Source organism: Enhydra lutris, unplaced genomic scaffold (assembly GCF_002288905.1).
Source record: "Enhydra lutris kenyoni isolate GAN:26980312 unplaced genomic scaffold, ASM228890v2 scaffoldscaffold12, whole genome shotgun sequence".
Lineage (NCBI taxonomy): Eukaryota > Metazoa > Chordata > Mammalia > Carnivora > Mustelidae > Enhydra > Enhydra lutris.
In genome coordinates, this window is record NW_019154096.1 from 38,423,826 (window position 1) to 38,443,865 (window position 20,040).

Sequence of the window (20,040 nt, forward strand, 5' to 3'; positions counted from 1 at the left end):
AGGTCAGTAGCAATAAGGTACCTCCATGATGCTGTGTACACATCACCACTGGCTGGTTCCAGAACTTTTTCATCAACCCTAAAAGGAGCCCTATACCCATTAAGCAGTCGTTCCCTACTCCTCCCTCTCTTTCCCAGCCCTGGCAACCACGAATCTGCTTTCTGTCTCTGTGGATTTGCCAGATCTGGTGAGACTCTTTTATTTTTTTATGTTTAAAGATTTTATTTATTTATTTGACAGAGAGAGAGATCACAAGTAGGCAGAGAAGCAGGCAGAGGGAGGGGGAAGCAGGCTCCCCAATGAGCAGAGAGCCCGATGCCCCTGGTAAGACTCTTTTAGACAGGGTAATCAGGCAAGGCTTCTTTGGAGAGAGAGGATATTTGAAAGGAAACCTTAATGCCCCGGAGGTGTGAGTATGAGGGGCATGGTAAACCATCAGAAGCATTGGGGAATGAATCCTGCCACTTCTTTGGATGTACAAAGTTACAAGGATTTGTTATGGTCACCCTGAAAACCAACAGAAGCCAAGTAAGGATCATAGTTTTAAAAACCCACCAGTTAGAGAAGATATAAGGAAACCCAAGTGAACCAAACTCCAGAAATTAATGAAAGCTTCACAGTGGAGAGGAGACCCATGGCTGTTCAGAACAGCCCAAGGAAGAGGAACCTGCCCCAGATGGGGGAGAGGAGAAACCTGCCACACTTTGGGCTGGCCTGTTGTGGCCCCATGCAGGTGGGCTGGTGCGACGGTCTAGAACCCTGAGGAGCCACAGTTGCTCCTCCACCAAAGAGCAAGTCCACCTCCAGCCCTCACCCACAGGTCTTCACAGAATACTCAGGGATGATGAGCCACACACCTGGGCCGAGGAAGTCGAGCTGACCAAGACCTTACCTGAGGCACACGGAACTCTCCCCAAGTGCCCAGCAACCACCCTCAGCAAGCAGAGGACTGAGCAGGGGTGAAGGAGTAGACCTGGAGAGCTGAGAGACACTCACCAGGAGTGCCCTAGGTTTTCAGTTATGGAAGCCTGAAGCCAGGGAGAGAGCTGGAGATGACCTCCCCCCTCCCCTTCCCCACACTCTGCAACTCTATGCTTTCAGTTTCGGAGCACTGAACACAGGGCAGGACAGGTAAGAGAAACCCTCTAATTCACTCCAGGCCTTCCCACAATGTAGGAAGCTGCCCTCTCGCAGGAAGGCTGGGGAGGAACAGGCTGAGAAGAGGTCACCTGGGCTGCAGAAAGCAAGGCAGGGGACCGGAAAGCAAAGAGAATCCCTAGCAAATGAAAAACCTGGCAGTCATGCTTAAAGCAGAGAGAGCTCCCAGTTGCTTTTGTTTTTAAAAATCAACTTATTTTTTGGAGTGGTTTTAGTTTTTTAATGATATATTTATTTATTTGAGAGAGAGAGAATGTGAGTGAGCTCGAGGGGATGGGGAGCCAAGAGCAGATGCTTAAAGGACTGAGCCACCCAGGCACCCCCATTTTCTTAAACAGTATGGACTCATGGATATTTATTTTAGACTTGAGGTTATGGTCCAATTACTACTTTATATATTTGGTTGAAATTGTTCCACCTTTGACCACTGGGAGCTCTTTCAGTTGTCTCTTTGACATTACCCTGTCAACGTTTGTGTGTGCGTGTATGTGTGTGTGTGTGTGTGTGTGTGTGTGTGTGTGTGTGTGTGTGTTTCTTACTTCCGGCACTATGTGATACTCCAGGTTTATGTGTATATTTCCTGCCACAGTCCTTCAGTCAGCTCTTTCTCCCAGGAGCCCTCGTTGCTTTTATTCGAGAATGGGGAAACCAAGATCTAGGTGTTAGATGTGCTTGTTGCTACTGGGGTGTTGTGCTTGTAGGCCCTCTCAGCTGACAGAGCCAGGAAATATATGTGGAGGTACTAATTTGTATATTTACACATATCTATAAATATTTCTATATATACCCATCTCCATCTATATTAGGCTAAATGTGAGTTCATACTGACATGTCCAAAAAATCCATTGACACTTAGATCATTCTAAATTCCTCCCCTTGTTTATCTGTTACTCTTATTCTAGTGAGAAACGTGGCTCACCCCATCTGCCATCTGTTTACTTAACTGTCACAGTGTACACATAAAGCACTCCCACGGTTTGGACAGCCCATGGCTTAGTTGTGAAGCACAGGCGGGTCTCTGGAATCCTACCTGGGCTTGGATCCCAGACCCTGCTCTAGCAAAAGTCCCGAGTCCCACCCTTTAAATATTTGAAGCCAGTGAGAGACTACATCAAGCTGAAGCTGCATCAAAGCCCAGCCCGAGATTAATGACAGATGAGATTGACTCACACCCCATTCCAGTGGCCTGACAGAGGGTCATGTCTCTTTCTAGAAGGGAAATATTACTTACTTCAGTGATGAATGTATTTTTGTACAGAATATCTGGGTTATAATAAAAAATTAGAAGACATAAGAAAAAGCAGGAAAATGTGACCAAATATCAGGAGAGGAAATAGCCAGGAGAGAGAGACCCAGAGGTAATCCATGTGGTGGAATTATCAGACAGACACATAAAGATAACTAAGGAGAAAAGAATGCTAGAGGATCTAATGGTAAAGGTGGGCAACATGTACGAGCAGATGGGGATTTTTAGCAGAGTCAAGGAAGCTCTACCAAGGAACGAAATGGAAATTCTAGAAATGAAACTGTAATGTTAGAAGTGAAGATTGGGCTTACGCATGGGCTTAACAGCTTCTTCCCATGTCAGAAGATAGGATCAGTGAATATGGAGCCCTGTCAATGGCACATTCCAATGTAACTAAGGAGAGAGCAATGTAACTAAGGGGAGAGGGAGGAAAGAACTCCTCCACCTGTGGGATAATGTCGGTCTGATGTATATTTACTTGGGGATTTTGAAAGAGGAGAGAAGTGGCAGAAGACATTCTTGAGGAGACCATGGTCAAGAATTTCTAAAACTGACGAAAGACCTCAGTTCACAGAATCGAGAGCTCCGCAAGCCCCATGTAGGTTAAATACAAACAAAAAGAAACCAATGAATCCACAACAACAAAAATCCCAGACCTACACACATCATAATCAAACTGCTAAACATTGAAGAGTAGATCTCACAAGCCAGTGAGTAAAAGACACAGTAACTACATGGGAATAACAGTATGAATTATGGCTAAACACTCAACAGAAAAAAACTAGAGGCTTCAAGACAATAGAGTGACATCCACAAAAGTGCTGAAGGAAACGGAACCAAACCAAACACCCTGTTGGCCTAGAAATCTGTCTTGAGAAGGAAGTCTACAAAAACAAAGGTAAAACAAAGGTATTTTCACACCGATTAAAAGGTGAAAGAATTTGTTTCTAGCAGATGTGAACTGCCACAAAATGCTAAAAAATGTTCCACAAGGTAAAGATAAAAGAGTCCAGACAGAACCTTGGGTCTGCAGAAAAGAAGGAAGAAAACCAGGAATGTTAAGTAACCTGGACTAGTATGTTGGGAAACCTTCTGGAACCTTCACATATAATAGATACCCGCAGACTATTGGGTATTTAAAGCAGAAATGTTAAGGGACGCCTGGGTGGCTCAGTGGGTTAAGCCACTGCCTTCGGCTCAGGTCATGATCCTGGGGTCCTGGGATCGAGTCCCGCATCGGGCTCCTTGCTCGGCAGGGAGCCTGCTTCCTCCTCTCTCTCTGCCTGCCTCTCTGCCTGCTTGTGTGTACTCTCTCTCTGACAAATAAATAAAATCTTTAAAAAAAAAAAAAAAAAAAAAAAGCAGAAATGTTAAAACATGGGGTTTACAGCTTTTATAGAAATAGAATATAATACCACAAGAATACCAGAAGAGGGAAATGGAATTATGTTGTCCTAAATTTCATATGCTGAATTAGTGCACTTTTATTTGTGTGTGGACGGTCATAACTTCAAACTCGTATTTTAGTCACTAGACCAACCACTAAAAATTAACACAAAGAAGGAAATTATAAAAGTGGTACATATTCCCGTGTAAGATTAACCACCTTGAACATTGCCCTCCTATTGGACACTGAAAAACAGGATTAAAATATATGAAACAGCCACTTTCAGACATTGGAAAACAGTCAGTGCAGGGTAGTGACCCTTGAAAGAAATGACACTGTAGGTGCCCAGCACATGGCCTGTAGGCACTTGCTAGACTGTAGCAGAGTAGAGAAACCCAGATAGAGCCCAGGAGAGTTCAGAGCAGCTAAAGCACCTAGAATTTGTGGGATAAACCAGAGCAGAGGGTACTACACAGAAATCCATAGAACCAGGAGATCTCTGGAGATCTATAGAAAGGTCCTCTAGAATCTGTTGATGAATACTCATCTGCATATGCGAAGTATGAAACCCTACAATGCTGGGGAAAGCCACACTGGCAATCAGCTCGCTGAACAATTCCAGGAGCCCACATAGAGCTCAGTCAGAGTAGTGTGTGTTTCTACTAGGCATTGAGGAGAGACTGTTTCTTTCTTTCTCTTTCTTTCTTTCTTTTTTTTTTTTTTTTTTAAAGATTTTCTTTATTTATTTGACGGAGAGAGATTACAAGTAGGCAGAGCATCAGGCAGAGACAGAGGGGGAAGCAGGCTCCCTGCTAAGCAGAGAGCCGGATGCATCCCAGGACCCTGAGATCGTGACCTGAGCTGAAGGCAGAGGTTTAACCCACTGAGCCACTGAGGTGCCTCGGAGAGACTGTTTCATACATGGACATTGGCTGGACATCTTGGAGTGGGGTTAAATTAGCCATAGACTGAAGCCACCTCTAAGCCCACCCTAACAAATCTCAGAAGCATGTTTGGAAAGTATCAAATGAATTGTAAGTAACTGAACCGTGAGCCAAAACTGAATCCATTGCTCTCTAAATGAATACAGTAAAAACCAACATCCAGTAATGAAAATGTCCAGCATCAAATACTTGAGTGGGAGGAAAATATTTCTACCTCTTTTATGTGTCAAAGGACTTGTATCTAGGGGTTGTAAAGAACTGCAAAAACCCAATAGGAAAATGAACAAAAGAGGAATTGTGCAGTAACAAAATGAGGAAAAGCCATGACTTTCCAAAGGAAGACATACCAATGGTCAGTAAACACTTGGGAAGGCACTGAGCCTCACTTAGTCAGCAGGGGAGTAATGCCAATGTAAACTTACGAGGAGGTACCATTTTGCATCCTGTAGAACGACTAACAAGAGAAAGACTAATTGTACTTAGCCTTGGGGATGGTGTGATACAACTGGAACCGCACATTGCTGGTGATTGTGCAAAATGGCACAGCTCTTGGGAAGCCATTTGGTAATTTCTAATGAAATTGAACACATATCTGTCTTCTGATTTGTCATTTCTACTCCTTGGTATTTGATGAAGAGAAAGGAAAACACATGTCCACAGCCTTATTCATAATAGCTAAAAATTGGAAACCACTGAAATGTCTGTCTACAGGAAAATGGATAAATTGTGGTTGTTCACAGGTCCCGACAACTGTTACACCCAGCAACGCAGAGGAGTCTCAGAACCCTGTGTGCAGGGAAAGAAACTAGACATAAATGAACATATACTATGTGGGTTATGTGAAGTCTAAGAAAAGGCAGAACTATTCTGCAAGGATAGAAATCAGAAAATAATTGTAGGTTGGAGAGGGAGGGACAGTGTTGAGGAAAGAGCAGGATGGAACTTCCTGAGGTCCCTGCAAATGTGCCATGTCTCATTTTGGGTGATGGCTACACGAGTACAGTCGTCCACAGTCATTGGTACAGGACTCCTAAAACCTGTGCTTATTATCAAACATTTAATTACAAAAATTTAAAAAATTTTAAAACTAGTAAACAGGTGTCTAGGGAAAGAATGTTAATGCAAATCCTCTAGGTGCTCGGGTATATTTTAAGAGATTATTATTATTATCACTTTATTTTTTTTTTTTAAAGATTTTTATTTATTTATTTGACAGAGAGAGATCACAAGTAGACAGAGAGGCAGGCAGAGAGAGAGAGAGGGAAGCAGGATCCCCGCTGAGCAGGGAGCCCGATGCGGGACTCGATCCCAGGACCCTGAGATCATGACCCGAGCCGAAGGCAGCGGCTTAACCCACTGAGCCACCCAGGCGCCCCTATTATTATCACTTTAAAAGACTTGATTTATTTGTCAGAGAGAGAACATGCGTGAGCACCAGTAAGGGGAGTGGCAGGCAGAGGTAGAAGAAGGCAGAGGGAGAGGGGGGAAGCAGGCTCCCTACTGAGCAAGGAGCCCTATGAGGATGAAGATGATAATGGTGATGATGATATTGTTATTGTTGATGATGGTGATGTAGGACCTGGACTGGACCAGGCCCCTGGGATCATGACCTGAGCTGAAGGCAGACGCTGAGCTGATGGAGCCACCCAGGGGTCCCACACATTAAGATATTAAAGGTGAAAGGGAGAAAGTGTGAGGTTAGGTCAGGTAGGTAGTTCTGTCATCTGTACTTCGTTACGTATACTTTCTGTTTCAGCTCGCTGAGCAATGGGTTTTAAAATCTGGATATTTGATTTCTTGGAAGTTTAGCATCTCATTGCCAGCTCATTAAAGTGAGAAGTGAGAGAGAGAGAGAGAGAGAGAGAGAGAGAGAGAGAGAGACCTGGGTGGGGGAGGGTAGAGAAGAGGAAGAGAGAGAGAGAAGGGGAGGGAGGGGAAGGAAGGAGAGAGAAAAATGGGTCATATAGGAAGGAAGTAGAGGATTAAAAGAGCTGTTTTCTTAAAAGCCATTTATTATTTGCTTCATTATGATGTTTATAGTGAACCTTCCCAGTGGAATTCTTTGATAGTGAAGCCTCTTTATGCTGAAGTTTTGTTCTTTTCACACCTCTTTAGATGAGCCAGTGCTCCAGAGGATCCTTGGTGACCCAGTGGCAGGGTTCTAGCACGGGTGTGGGAAGACAGAAAAGCAGAAGGCAGTATGGAGCAGTGGTGACGGGGAGCGTAGGCTCTGACGTCCTGTCCTCTAGCCCCTGCTCCATGACCTCCAGGCTGTGTGACCCTGGTCAAGTGTTCTGAGTGGGGAACAGGGAAAGCAGTTAGGAGGCTGTTTTCAATCATCCAGATCATGGTGGTTTGAACCAGGATGAGAGCAGGTGAAGGGGGAGAAAAGTGGCCAAATTATTTAAAAAATTTTTTTTTTATTTTTTAAAAAAATTTTTTAAAGATTTTTTTTTCATTTTTTATTTATTTGACAGAGAGAGAGAGAGAGCTCACAAGTAGGCAGAGAGGCAGGCAGATAGAGAGGGGAAAGCAGGCTCCCTGCCAAGCAGAGAGCCCTGATGCTGGGCTCCATCCCAGGACCATGAGATCATGACCTGAGCCTAAGGCAGAGGCCCAACCCACTGAGCCACCCAGGTGCCCCAAGTGGCCAACTTCTAAAGGAATCTTAAAGGGCTGGCAAAAGGGATTTGATGAGTTAAGAGAAAAAGAAAGCAGTCAGTGAGAACACCAAGCTTTTTGGCTTGAGTTGCTGGAGGGATGGAGGCCCCACTGGCTAAGTGTGACTTTTTACAAAAGAATGTCAGGGCTTAAACTGCAAAGCCCCCCCCCCCCCGCCTTTGGTTTGTTCATTTTGTTTTTCATATATTTTTAGGGAATGGGTGGAGATGGTAGCAATCCTGGGGGTTGGCAGGCAGACCCCTGGCTTAGAGATTGTGATTGTCCCACTTTGAGTTCCTTCCTTTTCCTATTACATGGTTGGGGGGGGGAAGCAAAGAGCGATATTTTAGGGTTTGACAGGAATTCCTTAGAAAGCATGAGCCTCGGACAAGCTGACATCTTACTGTCCAAGACATTTTCCAGGAAGACTGGATCCAAAAGTTTTATTTATTTTATTTTATTATTATTTTTTAATTTATTTTTTATTTTTTAAAATTTTTATTTATTTATTTGACAGACAGAGATCACAAGTAGGCAGAGAGAGAGGAGGAAGCAGGCTCCTTGCTGAGCAGAGAGCCTGACGTGGGGCTCAATCCCAGGACCCTGGGATCATGACCTGAGCCGAAGGCAGAGGCTTAACCCACCGAGCCACCCAGGCACCCTGGGTTTACTTTTTTTTAAAGATTTATTTATTTATTTGTCAGAGAGAGAGTGAGCACAAGCAGAGGGAGTAGCAGGCAGAGGGACAAGTGACTCGGCACTGAGCAGGGAGCCCCATGCAGACTCCATCCTAGGACACTGGGCTTATGACCTGAGCCCAAGGTAGACACTTAACCAACTGAGCCATCCAGGGGCCCTGGATCCAAAAGGTTTAATACCTTTTGTCTGCAGTTTCATAAGTACCCGTCTGCAGAACCTGATGGCCAGATTCTTTTTTCCCCCTTGGTTGCCAAACACGTTAATTCTCTTCTCTACGTCATTTAATTCTTATCTCCATTGTGAGATTCTCAAATGCATGTTGTAATTTTTAGATACTATTCAACCGTATTTCCATTAGTATTTCATTATTTAAAAAATTGTATAAGAGGGGTGCCTCGGTTGCTTAATCAGTTGAGCATCTATCTTGGGCTCAGGTCGTGATCTCAAGGTCCTGGAATGAGCCCCACCTTGAGGCTCCCTGCTCAGTGTGCAGTCTGCCTCTCCCTTTTCCTCTGCTCCTCCCCCACTGCCTGTGCACTATGTCTCTAAATAAATAAATAAATGAAAAATCTTTTTTAAAAAATTATACAGGAAAACTGAACAGAATGTTTCCTTTCTCCCTTAAATTGTTCCTACTATTATGTTTCTGATAAAATGTATTAAGAGGTATGCTCTTCACCAATAGGACATTTATTCATGCATTTCTGTGGTTCTTAACTTGGTGACTGTATAATGTATCTCTAAATGAGACATATGAACAGTGGAAAGGGAAACTGACTGACCAGGCCACCAGGATGGGACTTTTCCGGGCAAATCCAAGTGTCTGGTCACAATATTCTGATGGTAAACAAGCAGCTAGGTTAAGGCTTGCTTCCTGTTTAAATGCTGGGACTTCACGGGGTGAAAGGCGCATGTCTGCAGTGGGGTGTGGGAAGGAGACCTTCCTGCCGCATTGCACGCAGGACTAAGGAGGCTCACTGCTCGACATCAACCCGAAGTGGCGATGGGCCCGTGATGACATTCCTCACTTGAAAGCCAGTGTTGCAAAGGAAATCAAGGTCATGCAAGGAGAATTAAGGAATTATTTGTCTGCTGCCTTTGCCTTAGTAGCTTAGTTTAGTTACAAGAATGAGTAGTAGCTTTAAATCTCAGTTGCTTCTGTTTTTAGGACAAATACCACACCTTTCATCCTTTCATAGGTCACATAAAGTGTGGCACTGGTCTGTCATTTTATTTATTTATTTTTTATTAATTATTTTTATTAATATGCAATGTATTATTTGCCTCAGGGGTTTCAGGTCTGTGAATCGTCAGGCTTACACACTTTACAGCACTCACCATAGCACATACCCTCCCCAAAGTCCATAACCCAACCACCCTCTTATTCTGTCATTTTATTTTATTTTATTTTATTTTTTAAAAAAGATTAATTATTTATTTGACAGACAGAGATCACAAGTAGGCAGAGAGGCAGGCAGAGAGGGAAGGGAAGCAGGCTCCCTGCCAAGCAGAGAGCCAGATGCATGGCTCGATCCCAGGGCCCTTCCAGGACCCTCCCAGGACCCTGGGATCATGACCGGAGCCAGAGGCAGAGGCTTTAACCCACTGAGCCACCCAGGCGCCCCTTGTTCTGTCATTTTAAATGGGAAATTCAGGTACTAACATGTAGTGGTTACTAGTGACTCTTAAGAGTAGATTTCAGCGTGAACGTACATAATACGGGAGTTACTAATATCCCATGTCACTTCTTAGCACAATGACGTAAGATGACAGATTGGACTGATGCAGTGAGGTTAAAGCAAAAAAAGCTTTTTTTGCCATCGCTTGTATCAGTTACCATGGAGAACACATATTTTTCTTACATAGAAGGGGAAATGGTTTCTAACTTCAATATAAATTGTAGTAAACTGAATACTGTGTTTTAAAATATACAATCTTTCTATATTTAATTTTTAATAGTCTCCTTGTTTTATATATAAGGAGAGGATTTTTTTTTTTTAGGTGATATTATATGTCTTTATGATTATTAGTGGCCGTGTAGTTTGCCTTTGTATGGCTGGGCCATAATTTATTTAACTGATCTCAGTGGGTACATTTTGTTCTCACCTTTTGTTTTTAAATTTTAGACAGTACTGCTACGAGTATCCTTGTAGTGAGTAGGTGAGAGTGTATATGATGTTTTTTCTTTGAGGTTAAACTCTTAGGAATGTAACTGTGGGGCCAAGGGGATGCAGAATTGTAAGACTTTTGGTATCCATTGCCATATTGCCCCCCAGAAAAGCTTTCATAGTTTAAACCCCTATGAGTAGAAATCATTTCCTGCACCCTTATAACTTTTAAGTGAATCTTTCTAGTTTGATAGGTAGAAATGTTTTCTCACTAACTTACTAATTTTTCTTTCATGTTATTAGGAGGATGCATGTTTTCTTTGTTTTTAACCTTGTATTTTTTCTGTGCTGTATACCTGCTTATCTTCTTACCCATCTTTTTATTACTCTTTATATATTAAAGACATTCATCCAAATGTAATTTAAAATTCACTTTTTTTTTTCTCCTATTTGGACATATCTAGGGAAATGCAGATGAACCCGTAGTAAAGTAGCTCAGTACCCTTACTAGTAAAATTATTTTTTCAGAAGCTAACAAAGTTGTGTCAAGCGGGAACTCTCAGCCATCCTTTGTGGCATTATAAACTGTTCAATTCTTTTGCAAATGACATAGTAATATATATTAAGAATCATAACAATGGACTGTCTTTGACCCAATAATCCTATACCTGGGAGTTTACCACCAAAAATTAATTGAAAAGTGATGTTGAATGTCCCAAATCATTTATTGCAGCAAGGGCTATACTAATGACAAGTTAGAAACAAATTAATGAATTGGAGAGTAATGGTTAACTAAATTAGATTCATCATTAGAGTATTAAGTGAGCATTAAAAATGATTAGGAAGATTATAGATTGACATAAAAGGGTGGCCCTGTAAAAGGGTGGCCCTATAAAACCATTGAAGCAGAATACAAAATTATTTCAATTTTATGGTTACAATTATGTAAAACTACACATAAGAAACAAAACCTTGGAGGAAACACCATGGGCTGGTTTTTGTTTGTCCTACCAAGTATGTGTGTGTAGAGTTTCCAGGGTTTGAGACTAACATTCACGGAGCGAGTACTGTGTACTCATCTCACAACAGCGCTGTAAGATGGGACATGGTGTTATTCTCAATTGACAGATAAAGAAACTTAATTCTCATTTGATATGTAAAGAAATTTAATCTTTTATTATAGTTGTTTTCAGATGTCTACAAAAGTAGCAAGAATAGTAATGATGAGCCCCGTGTAACTATCACCTAGCTTCTACAATTCCAAGTTTACATTTTTAGTAAGTTGCAGAGTTGTAACCGTATCTCTCCTACTCTGAAACCCATGCTTCTCAACACAACCCTGTCTTGCCTCTTTATTTTGTTATTTAATGCTATCGAATAACTTTACGATGCTTAGCGTTTTTGGTAAAATGGGCATGGAAAGGCATTATAACAGTGAGTTTTATAAGGCAGAGAAAGGACTCTCTTTTAACCACGTATATTTTGTAATAAGCATTTTTAGTTGCAGTGTTCTGCAAAGACAAAACTTGCTGATACAGTTCATCCTGTTTTATAAATCTTTGACCCATTCATCAGACTCTGACCACTCTAAAGATAAAGGGTTATGGTTGTATTGGTCTTTCTGACTGAAGCGGCCTTCTGCAGATTGAGAAATTGGCTAATCATTAACTACAGTAATGGATATGTACTTGCAAGTTTCATCTGGTATCTTAATGAGCTTTAACCCTCTGAGTACACCCCAAACATATCCTGGAATCATTGCAATTTATCAGTTGTCTGCAACTTAACTTTCTACTCTGTGTATTTTTGCTTTGATAGATGACTTGTGCCCCCCCCCCCCCCCCCCCCGCATTCTCCTGTTCACTCACTCACAACTCTTGTCAGTTACAGGATTTTGTAGCAGCAGCCTTAGATATAAAAACCTTCGAAAAAATTCTTCTCTTTTGAATTAACAGGACCATACTTTCTAGTCCATTTTTTGGTGTGTGTGTGGGAAGTTCCACACTTACTGGGGGGTACATTTAAACAAGTAAAGGCATACTGAAATAATTATTAGGGACACATAACCTTGTGTTTTATGGAACTGATTCATTTCAGACGTCTGTTGTCCTGGGAGATCTTCTCTGAACTCTCAAGATATCCCTGTGTGCTTCCCATGTAGGGCTCTGAATCTTGGGGACCTCTGGCCTCATGGCATTGTAACCATAAATTGTACTAGAGTTGAGTCCAAGGACTGGAATCCAGTTTGGATACAGGGTATAGCAAGACTAGAGGGATGTTTGAAGTTCGGGAGAGTGGTTGGTTAAGTATCCATTGATAAAGCATAAGTATCCATTGGGGGATATTTAGTAGTTAAATGAATGAGACCGGGTGAAATTCTGCAGAGTTGTGTGGCATGAAAAGAGGACATGGTCCAACATGAGAGAGAAAGAAGAGCCAGAGAGGAAGAGGACCTAGGAAAGCGTAGCATTGTAGAAACGGAGGGAAGAGAGTTTTGCAATTAGAGTCACCCAGTACTGTGAGTACTTATTTGACAATTTGAACTTCACTGTTGTCTGAACAGCGGTAAGAAATAGAAGTCCGACTGCAGGACCTTCAGGAGAAAAGGTTAAGTGAGGAGCCAGAAGCAGTGTGTGTCTTATAGTCTCTGTAAATGTTCTGAAGGCATGTGTCTCTCTTGGGTAAGGCAACTGAAGCTGCTTTCTGGGCTCCTGTGGTGGGGTGGAGAGGAAAGGGACTTGGGGACTATGTTGGACTCCTTTTTTTCTGAATTGATTTGATTTTAAATTAATCATTAACTGTAGTCCTAAGACCCTATGAAAAATACAGATAATGGGCTGTCCTGCTTTGGTTGGTTGCCCCCCCCCCTTCTGCCTGCTAGACACATCCCTGCATTTAATCCTGTGGCAGGTCAATAGCATTATTTTTATAAAAAATATTTTATTTATTTATTTGACAGAGATCACAAGTAGGCAGAGAGGCAGGCAGAGAGGGGTGGGGGAAGCAGGCACCCTGCAGAGCAAAGAGACCAATGCAGGGCTTGGTCCCAGGACCCTGAGATCATGACCTGAGTGGAAGGCAGAGGCTTAACCCCACTGAGCCACCCAGGAGCCCCTCAATAGCACTATTTTATAATGCCATTTTGTTGCTCCCATTAGGCTAGAAGCTACTGAAGACTCCTTGTCATTTCTCACTTCTCATTACCTAGCATAATGCCCAGCACGTAGTATTAAGTATTTGTTGTATGAATGAGTGAATGAAAAAACCAGCAATTATCTGTCTCTTAAGCACAAAGTAATTCCAATCCGATGCACTCTCACAGAATCAAAAGAGAATGTTTCAGGTACGAGGAACTTATAAACAGTTTCAAATGGCAGTAAGGAAAGGATCGAAAACTGACCTTTGGATTTGGCCATTAAAGGGCATTGGTTTTCATAGTAAAAAGCATTATAGCTTTTTACTATAAAATGACTGGAATAAGGGGCGCCTGGGTGGCTCAGTGGGTTAAAGCCTCTGCCTTCGGCTCAGGTCATGATCTCAGGGTCCTGGGATCGAGCCCCGCATCGGGCTCTCTGCTCAGCGGGGAGCCTGCTTCCTTCTCCCTCTCTTTTTCTGCCTGCCTCTCTGCCTACTTGTGATCTCTGTCTGTCAAGTAAATAATAAAAAAAAAAATCTAAAAAAAAATGACTGGAATAAGAGCCATATTTAAGTGTGTTGGAGAATAAATGGGAAGTAAGAACAAAGAAACAACATAGAAGTTTGGTCCCCTCCCCCCCGCTTTTTTAAAGATTTTATTTATGTGAGAGAGGGCAAGCGTACTGGAGAGAGGGAGAGCACAAGCAGGGGGAGGCAGCAGAGGGCGAGGGAGAAGCAGGCTCTCCACTGAGCAGGGAGCCCTACACGGGGCTCTATCCCAGGACTCCTGGATCCTGACCTGAGCTGAAAGCAGACACTTAAACTCGCCCCAGAAGTTTTTTTTTTGTTTTTTTTTTAAGATTTTATTTATTTATTTGACAGAGGATTTTTTTTTTTTTTAAGGATTTGAGATTGAAGGGAAGAAACCGTTGGAGAGAAACCCAGATATTTGCGAGAGGGAAGGTCATTATCACTGTAATTTTATGCATTTGATTTGAATATAAGTATTCCCACCTGCTAGTCAGCATAGTTTATTTCTCCCTGTTCTGCTTGATTTTAATGCATCTTTAGAACTTGAAGGTTTTGACTGTGCTATTTGGGGGCCCCCTAGTGGCCAGTTTAATAATGACATATTAGTAGTAAAATGTTGATTGATCCACTAGACCTGTTATTCCTTATGCAGGTTATTCTTTCTATGAGGATTAGATAGGGTGGGATATACAGTTATAGTAATTAGTGAGGCTTAGTCCTCTTTTATCTATCAAAACTTGTCACCTAAACTTACCGTGATTTTGCTTCCATAGTAAGAACTCATTATTGCGGTGTATCTTTGTTGTAACTGCTAACACATTACTCATTGCCATCATTGTGCTCAGCTCTTACTCTGCAATGTTAGATTTATTGGACCATCATATTCAGTTTGGAGATTGTGAAAGAAAAGCCTAAATTACCAAGCAAAAAGGTTTTGATTATTATGAAAATAATACATACTCATTATTCATCACAATAAGCTTTTAAAATATAGAAAAATTTAAAAAATCATCCTAATGTCGCCTCTCAATGTTTTTCTTTCTAGGGGTTTTTGTATCATAAAATATATCTGAACAATATAAGGAACACCTCTTTAACCACACCTCATTAAAAACAAACAAACCAAGCATGTTCAGTACAATTCAAGCCTTTTGTGTACCTTTACCTATTACATCCTATTCCTCCCTCCTGAAGGTAACCACAATCCTGAATTTGGTGTTTTGTTCTCAGAAGTATTTAAAAATTCACTATTGTAATTTAATGCTGACAGCTGTACTTGTGGTGAACATAGCCTAATGTATAAACTTGTTGAATCAGAATCACTAAGTTGTACAACTTATGTAACACGGAAACTAATGTAACTGTGTGTCAAAGATACTCAAATTATAAAAATATTAAAAAATTAAATATGTCAATGCCCAAATTTATATATTCTTCAGATTGTTTCTTTGATTTAAAATTGTATTTGTGGGGAGCCTGGGTGACTCAGTCGGTTGAGCATCTGATTGTTGATCTCAGTTCAGGTCTTGATCTCAGTGTCATGAGTTCAAGCCCAGCTCTGGGCTCAAAAAAAAAAAAAAATTGTATTTGTAAGATATATCCGTGTTGACCTGTAACTCTTGGCTACTTCTTTTTGCTGCCATATGGTAATCTTTCTCTGAATATTCCATGATGTAGCCATTTTCCTCTTCATGAACTTTTAGCTTCTAAACTTCTTTTGCTTAAAAAGTCTCCCATGATCATTCTTGTACATATATAAAATCCCCAGGGTTCTCTGGAGCAGAAACTTGGAAGTGGAACTCTTTGGTTATGTGGTATGTGTATCCTCAGCTTTACCAAATTGTTTTTCAAAGTGGAATGCTGATTTACTGCTCTACCAGCAGTGTGAGAGTTCCTCAATCTTGGCTATCATTAGACTGCTTTAATCTTTCTGCAGTTCTGTGGGTATGAACAGTATTTCTTAAGAACAGCAAAGAGAAGACTTGTATTACAGGATATTTAAAGCATATACGAAAGCAGAGTGATTACTGCTGTGAACCTCTATGTGTTTCATCACCCTGATTAACACATGGCCCTTCTTGTTTTATCTACACCCTTAATCCCTCTCCCCTCCCAGGGTTCTACAGGAATCTGAGATGTCACCCCATCTCACCTGCAGACACTCATGCATCTCCAGCCCTCTTTCATACATAGCCTTGGTAGCATTATCCCACTGAAAAGTAACAATAATCCCTTCATGTTATTAAATTTAGTTTCTCCAGTTGTTTTGTAATATTTTTACATTTGTGTCTTCAAATCAGGATCTAGATAAGGTTCATACATTATAATTGATCTCAGTCTACAGAGCCCCTCCATTTTCTCGTACAACATCTACCTTGTGACATTAGCAGTCATCAGTGATTTTTGCCTAGAAAATATACTCTACTCATTCGTTGGAAGTTGCAAAATGGTGCTAGTCTATGATTTCCTTTTTGTTTGTTTATCAGCAGGATATCTCTGTAAAGAAAGATTTCTTCAAATAGTTGGTCTTCTTGAGATACTGTTAGTAAAGAAAGAGAGGATAAAATGTCTTTTTCATTCACCAGACTTTTTTAAAAAAGATTTTATTTATTTGATTGAGAGACAGTGAGAGAGGAAATACAGGCAGGGGGAGTGGGAGAGGGAGAAGCAGGCTCCCTGCTGAGCAGGGAGCCCATTCTGGGGCTCCATCCCAGGGCCCTGGGATCATGACCTGAGCCAAAGGCAGATGCTTAATGACTGAGCCACCCAGGCTCCCCTTAATTCACCAGCTTTTGAAACAATTACTTAGACACCAGTATCCTCCCAAGGTCACTGAGAAAGTTTGCTTTAGTTATCTTTGTGAACTCATGCATTGAAACAAATTGGGTGTGTTGCAATCCATTATAGTAATCATTCTCAATGATACTCAGAGTGCTCAACTTTGGCTGATGGGAACTTCTTTAAGATGACCCCTGAGTTCTTCTGACACCACCCTAGCAGCTTCTGGTAGTTTTCTTACTTTCTGGGATGACAAGATGTTTCAGGTTCACCTCGTACATTTCTTGCTCCAGACCTGAGTCCAACAATTTCTCTAAGGAGTTCTGGTCACGCAGCCATCCTCTGCACGGCATATACTGAAATTCCCGTTTCTCAGAAGGAAAGCCAGTGTTCATCACAACATTGTTTACATGGGTAGTTTAGGCAGGGTGAGCCATTCTTATCAAGGAACCGTGGGAAACCTCCTGGAGTCTAAATTCCTAGACGCCAGCCTGGGCCCACCCTGCAGGCCAGCCTTTTTAAGGACAGTAGTCAGAGGCCTGCCGTGTTAACTCTTTTCCGCACAGCTGCCAAGTAGACATTCTGTGGCAGTGAAGTGTGAGTGGAAAGTTGGTTAAGGAGTCAGGAGTTCAGAGGAGAGGTTGTGATGCGGGTGTAATGTGATTCTCATCAGCCCGGAGACAGTATTCAGAGCCTGGAGACAGTAGGGTCACCTAGGGAGGGAGCACAGAGAGAAACTCAAGGATGCGCCCCTGAGCACAAAGTCATGGCCTTGAGGAGCTGGCAGAAGACACTGAGAAAGATTACCCGGTGAAGTAGTACCACGTGGAATGAGGACTAAGAGGGGGTACAATCCCTAAATCCAAATAATAGAGTGTTGAAGAAGGAGGGCGAGGTCCGCAGCGTCAGATGCTGCTGAAAATGGAGAACTGACTCCTCATGGCAGTGTGGAGGTTACTGGGGACCTTGAAACGTGCTATGTCACTGGGGTGGTTGGGACCAAAGCTTGACGGGAGTAGGTGTAAGAGAGAATGGGAGAAGAGGGAGAATAGACAATTCTTTCAAGGAATTTTGCTGCAGAGGGGAGCAGAATGGTTGGAGAGGCAAAGGAGCTGAGGAATAGCAACATGAGAAAAAATAGCAGCACGTCCATTTGTTGATGGACATGCCCCAGGACAGAGAGGAAAATCAACGATCTAGGAGAGAAGGGGAGAGTTTTTGGAACCTGAGGAAGAAAAAGGGAATAAGCTCTAACATCTAAGTAGGGAAGAGATGGCCTTGCCTACAAGCATGGACAGTTCATCCACAGTAACAGGAATGGGGCACAGTCTCTCGTAGGGTAGGGCTGGGTTGGTAGGTCTGTTGTTGAGAGCTTGTAAATAGATGGTAGCATGGTCATCTGCTGCACTTGAGGAGTGAGGAAGCGATGCTGCAGATTCAAAGAGTGAAGAGGTATGGGAACAGTTAGCTTAGTGAGTGGAAAAGGAAAGACAGATTGCGAGGTACCCCCTGGAGGTTAGTGGTAATGAACTTAAAATGAGACTAGTTTTCAGTTGAAGGTTTTTGTTTGTTTTCCTAGTTAATTCTAGCCATTGGGCTCCAGGTGCAGGGATTGAAGCTGGTTAAGGAGGGAAGTGAAGAATGAAGCTGTAAAGATGTGGTCCCTACAGTCAGTCGTAGGTCCCGCGTGTTCAAGGAGTTGCCGAAGTCGTGCATTTAGAGGGAGTAAGTAGGAAGAGGGGAGAAGCTAATCAGAGCCCTGAAAGCTTAAATCAGGGAAGGATGTGCAGTTACGGATAATGGGAGGGTATGCAACTTTAAGAACGGGTAACTGGGGTGAGATGGGCAGTACATTCCCTACAGGCGAGGAGGACAAGGACCCCAGAGGTCGGGGGACAGGAAGGATCTTCCCCCATTGATACTGAAATCACAAGAATTCTAAAATGAGAGAAATTATTAGATTTGGAGAAGGTGACAATGAGCAAATCCTCAAGGATGATGAGAGTGACTGGCGATCCCAGTTGTCATTTCGTGAGGGTTCCCCCTTTCTGTGTACTTCCAGACTTCTCGCACCGCCACACGGACTTCTCGTGATGTGAAAACTTCCTGCCTTTTTACAAAGGACCCTGTACTCTGGTTAAAAGTCCTTAGTCATGCCATGGGTCTGCCTAACTCTGCCTTTTATAGCTGCCGTTTCTTTTGTTTAAATGCTGTCGGCCACAGTGGCTCACTTCCCCAGCAGATGGTCATTTCCTGTTTATAGGCTGTTGGGTTTGGTACATTATTTTCAGAGTATTAGTTTACAGTCACTATTTTCCCCTCCTTTCTGTTTAGGCCAAGAACCTTATCTGTCTCTTGTCCCTGTAGCACTGTGAGAAAGCTCTTGGCAAGCTCTAGGACCAGACCTAGTACATAAAGTTCCTTTGAAAGTCAGGTATTATCAAGTAAATAGGGTGTGAGTCTTCGCTTTTCCATCTCAGGAAATAGGATGCTTATTTAGATGTACTTACGCCAGGTGCCACAGTTAATGACAAAAAGTTTAAATCACAACGGATTCCTTTTCTCTGTGTGTTACAGAATGACTACTCTTAATCTTTGTATTTGTGTTGCCGAGAAGACTGAAGAGTACAGGACAGGAGTCACTAGCTGTGCTAACACATGGGCCCAAGCGCCGATGATGACACAGTCACTTACTTCTACGGCTTGAACAGAGAGCCTCAAGTCTCTCAGGTTTTCGTTTTCTCTCCCTCTTGGTTGGAGCCTTCTATTTTGGTCTTGGGAATCAAGTTCACCATTAAAGGAAGGAGGCCTCAGAGCTACTGAGATAATCTCTGGAGTAAAGAAAACAGGAAATGTAAAGGTGACTAGAGTACAATGAAACAAATGCCTTCTTTTTCCTTCTCTGCTAACTCGTTATTTAAATGTGATTAAACATCATTTGATGTTAGTATACTTAGCTTTATTTTTTTAGAGTCTTTTTTTTAAAGTATCTCATTTATTTTTATTTATTTATTTATTTATTTTTAAAGATTTTATTTATTTATTTGACAGACAGAAATCACGAGTAGGCAGAGGCAGACAGAGAGAGAGGAGGAAGCAGGCTTCCCGCTGAGCAGAGAGCCCGATGCGGGGCTCGATCCCAGGACCCTGGGATCATGACCTGAGCCAAAGGCAGAGGCTTAACCCACTGAGCCACCCAGGCGCCCCTAAAGTATCTCATTTAAGTGGCTGTTTTGATTTCTCCTGATGGTTTCTTGTATATTTATGAAGTTTGTAGTTAAATGGGATATCAGTATAAATAACCTTTATTAATTATGTTTTTGATTCATAGTTTATATGACATTTGCTTTTGGCATATTATTAAGTTAATATCAATGTATAAAGTATCTAGTG

The 20,040-nt window shown here is 42.1% G+C and overlaps 1 protein-coding gene across 1 annotated transcript in view; it reads left to right on the forward strand.

The window, feature by feature from the left end:
• The window catches only part of LOC111145261 (family with sequence similarity 35 member A), an 87,276-nt gene that overhangs the window by 31,270 nt on the left and 35,966 nt on the right, over positions 1-20,040 (forward strand). Inside the window, exon 3 of the mRNA XM_022500059.1 lies at positions 19,225-19,507. The gene's annotated coding sequence lies outside the window, so the exon portion shown is untranslated. The remainder of the gene's footprint in view (positions 1-19,224; positions 19,508-20,040) is intronic.